The sequence below is a fragment of the Danio aesculapii genome, chromosome 4, assembly GCF_903798145.1.
Source record: "Danio aesculapii chromosome 4, fDanAes4.1, whole genome shotgun sequence".
NCBI lineage: Eukaryota > Metazoa > Chordata > Actinopteri > Cypriniformes > Danionidae > Danio > Danio aesculapii.
This window is the reverse complement of record NC_079438.1, coordinates 18,429,780-18,443,412: the sequence shown is the minus strand read 5'-3', so window position 1 is coordinate 18,443,412 and position 13,633 is coordinate 18,429,780. Positions and strand designations below refer to the sequence as shown.

At 45.6% G+C, this 13,633-nt stretch overlaps 1 protein-coding gene and 2 non-coding genes across 3 annotated transcripts in view; 1 reads left to right on the top strand and 2 right to left on the bottom strand.

Annotated features, from left to right (window-relative positions):
- Positions 1 to 13,633, bottom strand: part of LOC130222020 (gastrula zinc finger protein XlCGF57.1-like) — a 752,525-nt gene that overhangs the window by 555,213 nt on the left and 183,679 nt on the right. The gene's annotated exons all lie outside the window — the stretch shown is intronic.
- On the bottom strand, positions 1,353 to 1,425 carry trnam-cau (transfer RNA methionine (anticodon CAU)). Its single transcript has one exon. It is a non-coding gene; the product is annotated as a tRNA-Met (tRNA).
- trnal-cag (transfer RNA leucine (anticodon CAG)) lies at positions 2,247 to 2,329 on the top strand. The gene has a single exon. It is a non-coding gene; the product is annotated as a tRNA-Leu (tRNA).

Sequence of the window (13,633 nt, the reverse complement as noted above, 5' to 3'; positions counted from 1 at the left end):
GAGGTGTTCGTGGTCCAGAAAAGGTCCTTTGAGATGTGGGTCCCCAGGAACTTGAAAGATGAGACCGGCTTAACAGGCATCCCATTAATGTGGATGGGATCATGTGAGCCTGTTCGTCCCTTCCTGAAGTCCACAATGAGCTCCTTGGTCTTGTTGGTGTTAAGGAGCAGATTATTGTCAGTGCACCAAGTGGCCAGGTGCTGTATCGCCTCCCTGTAGGCAGTCTCATCATTATTGCTGATTAGACCAATCACTGTGGTGTCATCTGCAAATTTGATGGTGTTGGATCTGTTCACAGGCCTACAGTCGATGGTAAAAAGGGAGTAGAGGAAGGGGCTCAGCACGCAGCCCTGTGGTACACCAGTGTTAAGTGTGACGATGGTGGAGCAGATGTGGCCTGATCTAACATTCTGAGGTCTGTTAGTCAGAAAGTCCATAACCCAGTTGCAGAGAGACGCGTCGATATCCAGGTCTCTGAGTTTGATCATTAGCTTAGAGGGTATGACAGTGTTGAATGTTGAGCTGAAGTCAACAAACAGCGTTCGTGAATAAGTGTTTTTATTGTCCAGGTGAGTGAGTACAGAGTGCAGTGCTATGGAGACGGCATCTTCTGTGCTCCTGTTGCCACGGTAGGCAAACTGATGTGGGTCCAGTGTGGATGGCAGAGAGTCTTTCAGATGTGCCTGTCCATCCGCCGTTCTGTCTGCTCGGAATGTTTGATGCTCAGTTAGCGATACAGCGTTGTCTGGTATCCCGCTGTTTAGCCATGTTTCTGTGAAAATCATGACATTACAGTTCCATAATCTTTTGCTGTGGTTGATGCGCAGTCGAAACTCATCCATTTTGTTTACCAGTGACCGTACATTGGCGAGAAAGATGCTGGGTAAAGAGAGCTGGTGTGGTGTTAGCTTTAGCTTAGCTCTTATCCCGCCACGCTTCCCCCGTCTTTGTTTACGTTCTCTGCACCGCCTTCGAGCACTTCCGCCCGGCCGGGTAGGGGTCTCAGGCCCGGGTGTTCTGGTGATCTCAGGGATGAGTCGAAGATTGCTAATAAAACTGTCCGGAATGCACAAACCAATATCCAAGATGTACTGTCGGGTGTACGATGTATAGGCACTGCTGTTCTGCACGAACAGACGCGAAATGAGCAGGAATAATACTGCAAAATTGCAGACACGCAATCTTGTCTCAAAAAAAAAAAAAAAAAAAAAGATGTTCTTGAAACGTCACGCCGCATGCCCTCCAGAGTAGCTGTAGCCTTTTTTGCCCCTGGGAAGCATAAACGGCACGGAAGGTAATAAAGTATGCCGCCCGGTCACCTAAGTGCTCCCATGTGCCAAAAGGTTTGACCTTGCCCCATGTGAGGCTCGAACTCACGACCTTCAGATTATGAGACTGACGTGCTGCCTACTGCGCCATCGAGGCAGACAGCACCAACGAAATGTGCATGTCAGGATGGCCGAGCGGTCTAAGGCTAATCTTTGGCTGTGCGTTCAGGCTCAAGTATTTAACTCTCTGGCGCCATGTCCGAGTGATACAGTAACACTGACAAAGCGCCGCATCAATCTCTTTGTGTCACAGTTTACGAAGCGTAGCAGTGGCCCTGGCTACCTTAATGGGCACTGTAGACTGCAAGTTTTGAGGCATTTGTGCAACATCAAGGTATTGTCTACAGCAACTCGGAAAAGCATGTGTTCAAAACAATGGACGTGGGCTTTAAAGCAAGTGCAACGAAACGGGATCAAAAGAATTGTCTTGGAATGCCATGTAGTGGAATGTCCTGAGATGCCGTTCATTTTTAATTCAATGGGATTCGCAGGGCTTTTCGGCTAATCCTCTAACAACGTCAAGTCATGACATTTGACGGATCCACGTCAAACGTCAAGCGATAACGTGACAGGATGGGAGCATCTTGCCATCATTGCTTCAGACTCATTAGATGTTCTTGGAACGTCACGCCGCATGCCCTCCAGAGGAGCTGTAGCCTTTTTTGCCCCCAGGAAGCATAAACGGCACGGAAGGTAATAAAGTACGCCGCCCGGTCACCTAAGTGCTCCCATGTGCCAAAAGGTTCGACTATGCCCCATGTGAGGCTCAAACTCACGAACTTCAGATTATGAGACTGACGCGCTGCCTGCTGCGCCAACAAGGCCGACTGCTGGAGCTGGGCAAGCTGTGAAACACCAGCTTTCATGTCATGGTGCTTCGATGTGGCTCCTAGGAGACAGCTCCAGTTAAGTGTGCATGTCAGGATGGCCGAGCGGTCTAAGGCGCTGTGTTCAGGTCGCAGTCTCCCCTGGAGGCGTGTGTTCGAATCCCACTTCTGACAAACCTAATCTTTGGCTGTGCGTTCAGGCTCAAACATTTAACTCTCTGGCGCCATGTCCGAGTGATACAGTAACACTGACAAAGCGCCGCATCAATCTCTTTGCGTCACAGATTATGAAGCGTAGCAGTGGCCCTGGCAACCTTAATGGGCACTGTAGATTGCAAGTTTTGAGGCATTTGTGCAACATCAAGGCATTGTCTACAGCAACTCGGAAAAGCATGTGAACAAAACAATGGACGTGGGCTTTAAAGCAAGTGCAACGAAACAGGGTCAAAAGAATTGTCTTGGTATGCCATGTAGTGGAATGTCCTGAGATGCCGTTTATTTTTAAGGCAATGGGATTCACAGGGCTTTTCGGCTAATTCTCTTACAACTTCAAGTCATGACATTTGACTCTTTGTGGCAAAGAGAAGAAAAAAAGTTGTGTCAGTCAATCAACGCTTCTTTTTCAAGACGCTGTTCTGAATGTGCGTTTCTGGATGCGGTGGTTCCTATCTCCGGATAATGGGCAAGAGTATCGCATCACAGGTCTGGGGGTCCAGCATGTCGATGCAGTGCCCGCGGATAGCTCATGCTCTCACTGTGAGGACGTGGCTGTTGCACAGCTGAGATCTCAGGCTCAAGTATTTAAGCCTCTGGCGCCATGTCAGAGTGATACAGTAACACTAACAAAGTGCCGCATCAATCTCTTTGTGCCACAATTTACGCAGCGTAGCAGTGGCCCTGGCAGCGTTAATGGGCACTGTAGACTGCAAGGTTTGAGGCATTTGCGCAACATCAAGGCATTGTCTCCAGCAACTCGGAAAAGCATGTGTTCAAAACAATGGACGTGGGCTTTAAAGCAAGTGCAACGAAACAGGATCAAAAGAATTGTCTTGGTATGCCATGTAGTGAAATGTCCTGAGATGCCGTTCATTTTTAATTCAATGGGATTCGCAGGGGTTTTCGGCTAATCCTCTTACAACGTCAAGTCATAACATTTGACGGATCCACGTCAAACGATAACGTGACAGGAATGGGAGAATCTTGCCATCATTGCTTCAGACTCAGGAGATGTTCTTGGAACGTCACGTCGCATGCCCTCCAGAGGAGCTGTAGCCTTTTTTGCCCCCGGGAAGCATAAACGGCACGGAAGGTAATAAAGTACGCCGCCCGGTCACCTAAGTGCTCCTGTGTGCTAAAAGGTACAACCTTGGAACATGTGAGGCTCGAACTCACAACCTTCAAATTATGAGACTGACATGCTGCCTACTGCGCCAACAAGGCAGACTACTGGAGCTGGGCAAACTGTGAAACACCAGCTTCCATGTCATGGTGCTGCGATGTGGCTCCTAGGAAGGAAGACAAGAAAGATTGTCTTGAGTTTAAGTTTTTTAATTATCTTGTTTATGAAGACTGTGGAGTGATGCGTGAAAAAAATGACTTCGAATAATTTTTTTAAGTATTTTGTGATATATATGTTAAAATGTGCTCCCAAAAGTATGTGGCCACTGCCCGCCCTCCCACAGGTTAGTAGTAAGCTAATGTAATTTCATAATGCAAATCGTTGGTTACGTATGTAACCGTGGTTCTGTGAATTCCGGATGACTAGCAGAGACGGTGTTTACACATTGGATAATCGCAGCACCAGCTGGATAGGCCAAGGAACAATATACCAACAAAGTCACATGGTGAAGGAAGCTGAGCTGAGGTATATAATCCACTACAGCTCTGCGCCCTGCCTCAAAACGTCTTGCACTTCCAAGTGACAGGGAACTCTGGCGGTCATCCGGAATTCACAGAACCACGGTTACATACGTAACCAACGTTCTGTTTCATTCCTCCTGACCGCCAGAGACGGTGTTTACACAGTGGATAACCCATACCAGAAAGGTCACGAGGAAGAAAAAAAAAACTCACCAGAAGACATATGGAGTCACTTACGGAGAACAGCTGAGCCCACATCCGTAGAGTCAGCAACATTGACATTGTAGAATCTTGCAAATGTACATGGAGAAGACCATGTCGCTGCTGCACAGATCTCTGCAAGAGAAACACCCTTAAAAGCAGCCCAAGAGGAGGAAATGGCTCTGGTAGAATGGCAAGTGATGGCACCAGGTATAGGTTGCTGAGCCCTCTTATAGGCCAAAACAATGACCTCAACAATCCATCGTGACAGTCTTTGCTTGCTTAGAGGTGCACCTCTCCTAGCTTCTCCATAAAAGACAAACAGTTGTTCTGATTGTCTTAACTGTGCAGTAGCTGCCACATATGATTTCAAGGCACGCACAGGGCATAAAAGCAGAAAACCTTTGCCAGAAGGTGATAGTTGAAAGGACTGCAATTCGATTGACTAGTGAATAAATTGCTGCAACAAAATTTTAGGGAGGAAGGATGGATTAGGCCACAGGGTAACACCAGAGTCATCTGGTTTCCATCTCCAACAGGACTGACTCACTGACAAAGCGTGCAGTTCACACAATCCCTTTGTTGAAGCAACCGCCAAGAGGAAAGCAGTCTTTAAGGTTTTCCACTTTAGATCTACTTCTTTCAAGGGTTCAAATTAAGACTGGCAGAGAGATTCCAGCACCAGAGGCAAGTTCCACACTGGAGAACGAGGGGAACGAGCTGGATTGAGACATTTTGCACCCTTCTAAAAACTGCAAACTAGGCTAGCAGACCCCAAAGAGGAACCATTTACAGATGCATGATGGGCCAAGATGGCTGCTACGTATACCTTTAGTGTGGATGCAGCTTTGCCACTCTCCAACAGCCCTTGTAAAAAGGTTAAAACCACAGAAACTTTGCATTGCACAGGATTAATATTCCGAGTCACACACCATGAACAGAATGACTTCCATCGGTAAGCACAAAGCTTCCTTGTAGAAGCTGCCCTTGCATTAAGAACTGTGTGGATGACTGAAGACTCACATTCTGCTAATAAATGGTTGGTCTCAGCGGCCACACCCATAACTGTAGACATGCTGGATCTGGATGCCAAATATGACCATCTAGTTGAGACAACAGGTCCCTCCTGCCTAGAAGTTGTCTCAGTTGGTTCACCAACAACGTTAGGAGCAAGGGAAACCATGGTTTGGACAGCCACCGTAGTGCTATTAGAAGTACATAGTGTCTGCCCTGGGCAATCCTGTGCAGTGTCTCCCATATCAGAGTTATTGGAGGAAAAGCATAAAGAAGGCAGTTTGGCCAGTCGTGTGACAGCGCATCCTTTCCTAATGGGCTGGACCCTTCCGTCTGAGCAAACCACAATGGGCAATGAGCTGTGTCTCTCATTTGCAAATAGGTCTACCTCCGCCCTGCCAAACTCTGTCCAAATGTCGTGGACTACATCTGGATGAAGTCTCCACTCCCCTGGATCGATCTGATTCCTGGACAGAGCATCTGCAGTCTGATTGACTACCCCAGGCAGATAAACAGCCCTTTGTGATGCAAATCGAGGAAGAGATCATGTGAGAATCATGTGCGTGAGACGCAACAAACTCCCGGACCTTGTACCTCCTTGGTGATTCAAATTGAACACTGTTGATGTGTTGTCCGACCGGATTAGGACATGTCGACCCAGGGCCAGCCAAACTGCCTGCATCTCCAACACATTGATATGGTCCCTTGACTTGTCCCTTGACCATCTGCCACTGATACCTCTGTAGTTCCATACTGTTCCCAACCCATAAGGGACGCATCGGTTGTTATAACCTCGCGGCGGGAGGAAACAATCCCTAACGGTAATCCGGCTGTCAAAAAGGCTTGGGACTTCCATTTGCGAAGGGCATGCATGCAACCCTGGGCAACGAGAATTCGTCAAAAGCGATGATGAGATGGGTCTAACCGCAGAAGATTGTTCCATACCTGCAGGGGCCACAGATGGAGCAATCCCAGGGGAATTACACAAGAGGTTGCCGTTAGCATCCTGATCAACCTCAGGAGCATGCCGTACTGTAGAGATACTCCCAAACGAAACTGGCTCAAGAGGTTCAGGATGTCTGTCATCTGAAAATGAGATAGGGAGGCACGCATCGAGACTGAATCGATAGTCATCCCGATGAATGTGATTGACTGTACAGGGGACAAGCAGCTCTTTACTCTTTTCACTGAGAGACCCAGCCTGGTCACATGGTCCAGCAGCAGCTGCGTATTGTGCACCGACTGAGCCCTCGTTTGAGCACACACCAGCCAGTCGTCCAAATATGGCAAGATTCGTACCCCCTGGGCCCAAAAGGAAGATGGGACAGCTTTCATGCATCTTGTAAACACACGGGGGGCTAGGGCGAGACCAAATGGCAGAACTCTGAACTGTTAACTTCTGCTCTTAAAACTGAAACGCAGAAACTTGCTTTGATGCTTGGAAATCGGAACGTGAAAAGATGCATCCGTCAGATCTACAGTTGTGAACCAATCTCCCTCTGCAAAGGACCGAAGAATTTTGGTCACACGTAACATGCGAAAGGTAAGTCTTCTCAGAAATCTGTTCAACCTTATTATATCCAATATTGGATGAAAACCTCCATCCCGCTTCAGAACCAGAAAATAAGTCGAGTAAAAACCCTCTTTCTGAACCAGAGGATGAACTGCTTCTATTGCTCCCTTTTCCAACAAGGAACATATCTCTCTGGAGAGAGCTGCAGAACGTGCTGGGTCTGTCACGACAGTTGGAATTAGACCCGAAAACTTGGGGGGCCGGCAGCGGAACTGTAGGATGTAACCCTTGCACATGGTTGTCAAAACCCACGGGTCTGACACCGTTTTCTCCCAGTAACTCAACTGATGGCTTGTGAAACAGCCGACTGCCAGCCCAATCATCTCAGGCCTTAAAATTCCGGCCTTTTGAAGTTGTGTGTGTGTGTGTGTGTGTGTGCTTGGGGGGGGCGGAGTAGGTTTGGCACGGGAGTGACGTATTTGTGCGTCATTCGGACTCTGAAACCTCTGTTGGCCCTGGGGTCGGCCGGGGGCCCCATGACGGAAATGTGGTTGTACAGAGGTATAATGCCTTGGTGAAATTTGGAGGCCGTTGTGCTTGTATTAGCTGCTGTGAAGCCGTAGACAATTTAGCACGTTTTTCCAACACCTCTGATACATCTGGCCCAAAAAGATGTCCTGGGACAATAGGAAGGTCCCTCAGTGTCTTTTTACAGTCCTCTGACAATTTAGCTTGAGCGAACCATACTTGCCTTCTAGCATTTAATAGTGTTGCTGTGAGGGACCCCAGTTCTCGAGTCACATGCCCCATAGCAAGCAAGGCTGTCTGTAAAAAGCGTGGAACTGAAGGGTCCACCTCAGCGCCTTGCGAATTAGAGGCAGCCAAAATTAATTGGCAGACAGTATTTTCAGCCCTGGTAATGTAGGAAGCTGACTTGTAAGCCTTCTTCAGAAGGGAATCTGTAGGCCACACTGACCGCTAGGGCATCGGACATTTCCCCTCATTGCTTCATCTGGTGACACTACAAGCGCCGCAACTGGCTGTTCAACTTCAGGGACATTCCTCACACCAATAGACTTTGCCTGAGCCATAGAGGCCAGAGTGCGAGCAGTCTTGGATTGTCTTTTGGCCATGCCTGCCCCCTTAAGAGCATTTGAAAATTCTGCAATGAAATCCTTGCATGCTGGCATAACAAATGTATCCACAGATAGAGGTCTGCGGAAAAACACATTAGATTGAACAGGATGAGCAGGGCCATCATCAAGGCCACTGCCATCCTAAGGACTTCCAATGCATCATCATCTTTGTGTGGGGCATTGTCAGAAGAATGATGAGAGCCATTCTCGGATCCAACAGTCCCAGTATGTCTTACTAGTTGGTCATCAGGCTCAGGAATGTCAGCCTGACATTGCTCCTGAGATGAGAGTCAGAATCACATGTCGACATAACGTCGAAGAGGGGACTGTGGCCACCTAAAGAGGCAACTGGTGGTTTCTTGCTAGAGGAATGAGAATGAGCTTTCTCAGCAAAGGGCCAAGCAGCAGAGATGTCAGATACTGAATCCGCTGAAGATTTTGTAACAGGTATACAGGGTGTGTGACTACTGTTTAGGCTAGGTTTCTTACGACGAGGAGCTCCAGAAGCCACCAAAGCGCAACGTTTTTTCCCCTCTTTCGGCAACGCTAGACCCGCTGGTAACACAACAGCATCCTGATTGTGGCTCAGCCCAGCCAAACGCATCTGTCTCTCTGACAGGGGCAGTAAACTACAATGCGGGCACAGATCAGTTAGCATGTCTTTCAGGTGTTGAACGCCGAGACAGGATGGGAAGATATCGTGTCCGTCATCTGGGAGAAGCTCGTTAAGACAGAGATTGCAAGTCATCGGGAAAGCTGTGGAAATAGCATGACTAGCCATGAGAAGGCGTCGAACTGACCAACCAAATACCATGACTAGTACCGTTGGCTAACGTTAACGATATAACACGCGAAAAATCACCCTAACCGTCGATCGAAATTTGGATCTCTGGATGCACCGAGAGAAACAGAAAACAAGAAAAATGAACTCTAGCAAAAATATATTGATAATCGTCCACGGTTAGGACTGCTGGACAGAGCGGAGCGTATGCCCAATAACAGCCATGAAAGAGAGAAGAAGAAAAAAAACACACACACTCTGAGTATTAGTAGCGGTAGAAAAAGTAGCCTCCGGATAGCACCGTGAGGTAATTGTCACATAAACACTAAACGCAGTTTGCTGTAAAACCTCCGGATAGTACCATGAGATGATTACCTCGGACATAAAAGTGAGTGTCACTGTGTCCAATCTCCGGATAGTACCGTGAGATATATGCTTATAACTCAGATGCTTACAAAAAATACAGCGTCTCACCCCTGGATAGTACCACGAGGCAATTGACACTTATATATTACAGCCGAATGTAAGATAATGAAGAAAAACTTACCCGCAGTTCACAATATAATAGAGTGAACAATCCTAGATCAGTAATTGCACAAAGACCAACCCTAGTCCGAAGACGTTAAAAAATCGTCACAGCTCAGGAGGACGAGAAAAACTCGCTGCTCCTACCAAAGAGCTGCACTCGACGACAAAAATAGTTCAACGACCAAAATCCAAAGGCGTGAAGCAAAAAGAGGCAGGGCGCAGAGCTGTAGTGGATTATATACCTCAGCTCAATTCGCATCACCATGTGACTTTGTTGGTATATTGTTCCTTGGCCTATCCAGCTGCCGCTGCGATTATCCACTGTGTAAACAGCGTCTCTGGCGGTCAGGAGGAATGAAACAGAACTTAAATTCATGCTAACCAACAAATGATCAAAGGAAATATATTAATGTAATTCAAATATATAAAATATGAATTGATGTTTACTTTAAACTTAAATTATATTGTTCTATTAAAATTATTTTTTAAAAGATTTTGTCAAATAGATTTTTTTAGAATCATCCACCTTAGTTTTGTGGCTAAAAAGTATAGGTTCAGGCACCGTTTTTGGCAGCGGTATCGTTTTAAAAGTTTCGATTTAGCACCGGTATCGAAAAAAAAAAAAAACGATACCAACCCTAATTATTCCTAATTCTTTTAAAGTTAAAAACATCTTTCCTTATTAAAAAAGCGACACCTCTTCCAGATTTACCATCACCACTATTATAAATAATAACCCCTTGCCACATCTTTTTCAAATCGTCCATTGCATGTTCTATCCAGTTTGTTTCTTGTAAAGCATCTTGCTATATTAAAGTTATTGCAAGACAGAGAGGAGGGAGGGTTTTGAGAAGAGGGAGGAGGAAATAGAGCGGGGATAGCAGAGGTAGAGGGGCGGGGTACATAGCTGGTGGACCTTGGGGTTTGTAGTTCTTTGTCGGAGGAGGTAATTATGAAGGGACAGGAAGTGGTCGTGTGCAGATTTGAATGGCAGACCACGCAGGAAAGAATACGGTATTCTTTGAAAACTCTGTTGTGAAGATCAGTATCCATGGCCCCCCAGTAGAGACACGGATTCCACTGAGTAACGCAAATAGCGCATTTTGCAGAAAATGGTACGTGGTACCTGTAACAATGTGTTCCCCTATAGGGGATGGCCTCCTATGGGGAAAGACTGAACAGATGTTTTCTGTATAACGTGCATATGCTATATGAAATTCAGCTAATGAAAGTTGAAGGGTTGGGAGCTAGCGGTTGATTTAAGTGTAACAATGAATTCGCCACAATCCACCTGTCGTTCTGCCGAGGGAGGTGCTATGGGTGAAAGGAGTGTAGAAAGGTCGATGTCAGCACCTGATAGGATGAGGTTCTTGACGCCGTTGGAGATCGGGGGTGGTTCCAGTACTGGAGCATTATGCGTGTGAGGGACCGAGTCAGCACGTAGTAAGGGGCATACAAAAAGAAGATTTTCAAAATAATTATTTTTAATAAAGTCCAAAAAAAGTTTTTTACAAAAGTTCAAAAAAGAAATAAATGAAACAATTGAAAAATCAATAAACTAAACAAATAAACAAAACTGAGTTCAAACCAAACAAACCATGTCTAAACCAAAAACAGAACTCCTCGAAATGACAAGAGCCCATTTATACAAGAGGGACTAGTCCACAATAAACAAGAAGGGGGAGACAAAAACAGACAATTTACAACAAAAAACTAAGCTAAATATCTAATTACAAATATAAACAATAGTAAAAAAATTCAAAATAAAAAGCAAAACTAAACATAAATCTGAAGAAACAAATATTGCAAATCATTAATAAACTTAAACTAAACATCAGCTCTCCCTCCAAGCCATTAAGCCAATGGTATCGGCAGGCGGAACCAAAAGATGGCAATTGGCGGCATGACGGCCCTTTAGTATGTCAGACCACACCCGGGAACTCCATTCCTCATCGGGACTGCAGCACAGTTACTTAAACTCTAAGAAAACTAAATTAACAAAACACACAGTAGAGATAACTAATTTTGTGTGCACCCAAAATAGTAATTAATGTACTGTGAACAATAAAGAAAAATTTCGAGAAACAGAAACGTGTATGTGTCTTATCTAAACCAAATATGAAAGAAACGAAATGTATAAACAATAACTCAATTTAACTTAACCAATAAACAATCTTAAATGAATGTGTATAATGCGCTCTTAATGTGTGGCCACCACACTGGCCATCACAATGCGGAATGGGACGGGGCGTGGCTGTGGTTAGGGTGAAGGTGGCAGTGCGAAAGAAATGTGAGTAGGAAGAGTAGAATGTTGGGGAGGGTTAGTAATGGAGGTGGCGTGCTTGGTGAACGGATGTAGAGGAGAAAAAGGTGGGGATACTGGAAGAGGGAAAATAAGTAAAGAGAGGAAGGACTGGGCAGAAATAAGCTGGGCTGAAGAGTGAGGGAGGTAGGAAGGGAGAGAGAATTGAGGAGGGTTAAGGGTGGAAGGGATGGCTGGAAGAGTAGGGCTGGAGTTTTCACTGAAATGTGGAGCTGGAGGCCAAGTGAGAAAGTGAGGGATGATGATCTTGCGGAGGCATATGGAGAAGGTGGGTGGCGATTTGGAGTGACAGGAGATGGAGATTGCATGCGTCGTTGGGTCCTTGCTGAAGTAGAGCGGATAGGCCTTTGGCCTCTTATTGGAGCCTCGGTATTGAGTCGGCTTCCAGGCTGAGCTTGGTGTTGTTAAGCCGGGGCTGGTGTTTCTGGGAGAGCTGAGATTTCATTCCTGTCCATGTTGCTGTTGATGATGTGAGAATAGTTTTGATGCTGCTGTTTTGTTATTTCCGCTGTTGTTGTATTGCTGCTGCTGTTGTTGTTGGTTTGTCGTAGTCAGATGACGGTAATGGAATTGTTGATGGGTTGTAGAGAGATGTTGAATTTTAGAAGCTGGTGAAGAAGCTGGAGCAGTCCTGTCAAGAGCGTTCTTCGGAAAACGAAGATAAGGGAGTGACTTTTTGCTAAGCTTCTTATGGTGAGTTTGGATTAATCTGATTGGCTAACTAATAATTGTAGATGAGAGCAATGTATTGCAATTTATTTGCAATACATTGGTGTAAATGAAGAACTAGTATCAGAAACATTAGTTGTCTTGTAACATTTGATGTAAGATTGTAACAAACTTACAAGATATTTTACCACATGAAATTACCAAGCAGTCTGTTAATGACTTACACTGAGCATAATGGTACGGGGCGTGAGCCTGCCATCCATGGCAACTGCTCATTGGAAGACAGCGCCATTGGGATGGGCCAAACCAGATCACTTAAAAACCTTACGCAAGAGTAAAACTTTGCTTTTCGCATTAGCTTGCTCATGGTCACTGCTGCTCTCTGCCCCCTCTCGCCTTGCTTTCGGACACTGCACGCAATCGGGTCACAAACAATTGTCCATGCACCTCTTAAAGTTTAGAAATCGATGAAACCGCAAAAAACTTCTGCAAACCGACTCTTAGTAGAGTCTGTCACCCTGGTAACCCAGGACAACTTCCACTCACAAGCGAGAGAATCCCAAGGACGTCAATGAAGCCGAGTCACCAACCAATCAAGAACGCCGTGTTTCGTCGAGGCCAGTCAGCGAAGGAAACTCATAGAAATGTTGTCTCTTGCTGATCTGGTGCAAATTGATCTGAAGCAGTTAAAGATAAGCCAAATCTCTGCTTTTGTGGTTTCTCAGGTGTGATTCAAAGATTAGTAAGAAGAGCTAAAATTAATTCGGGACGGTTGTCAACTCATTTTGCACAAGCACCAGAATAGAGAACCACTGCTCTGAGGTACTCAAAATAACAAACTATCATACTCAAAATAAATTGCCTTCCTTAAGTTACTTCTCTACTTCAGGAAATCCCTGTAAAAATTTCTTTACAATATTTAAAACAGTTTGATTACTTTGTCATTTAATTTCTCTTGAACAATAAGCACCCTAGGTTGCATAGGAGTACATTGCATCAGCCAGATGATAAAAAAAAGGGTTGGGGCTTCCTAAGCATTTATTTCATTATTATGCCTTCAATCTCGTGCACTGGTCCATCCCTCTTGAGACAGCTCCATCTTGATTTATAGTTGAACAAGCCATCCTACCCCCCCACCCCCACAATGTCTATCCATCCATCTATTTATTCATTTTATTTTGTAAATGTGTTATTTTTGCGGCTGATCTCTCTGAATTTTACTGACAGAATTTTAGGTGCAGGCTAGGACTGTCTTTGCCATTTGCAGATAACATTGTTCTTTTGGCTTCATAGACATGGACCTTCAGCCTGCAGTGGGACGGTTTGCTGCTGAGTGTGACATGGCAGGGAGAGAAACAGCACCTCTAAGTCAGAAACCATGGTGCTTGACTGGAAAAAGGTGGCCATCTCCAGTTTGAAGGAGAGTCCTTACCCCAAATTGAGTTCAAGTATC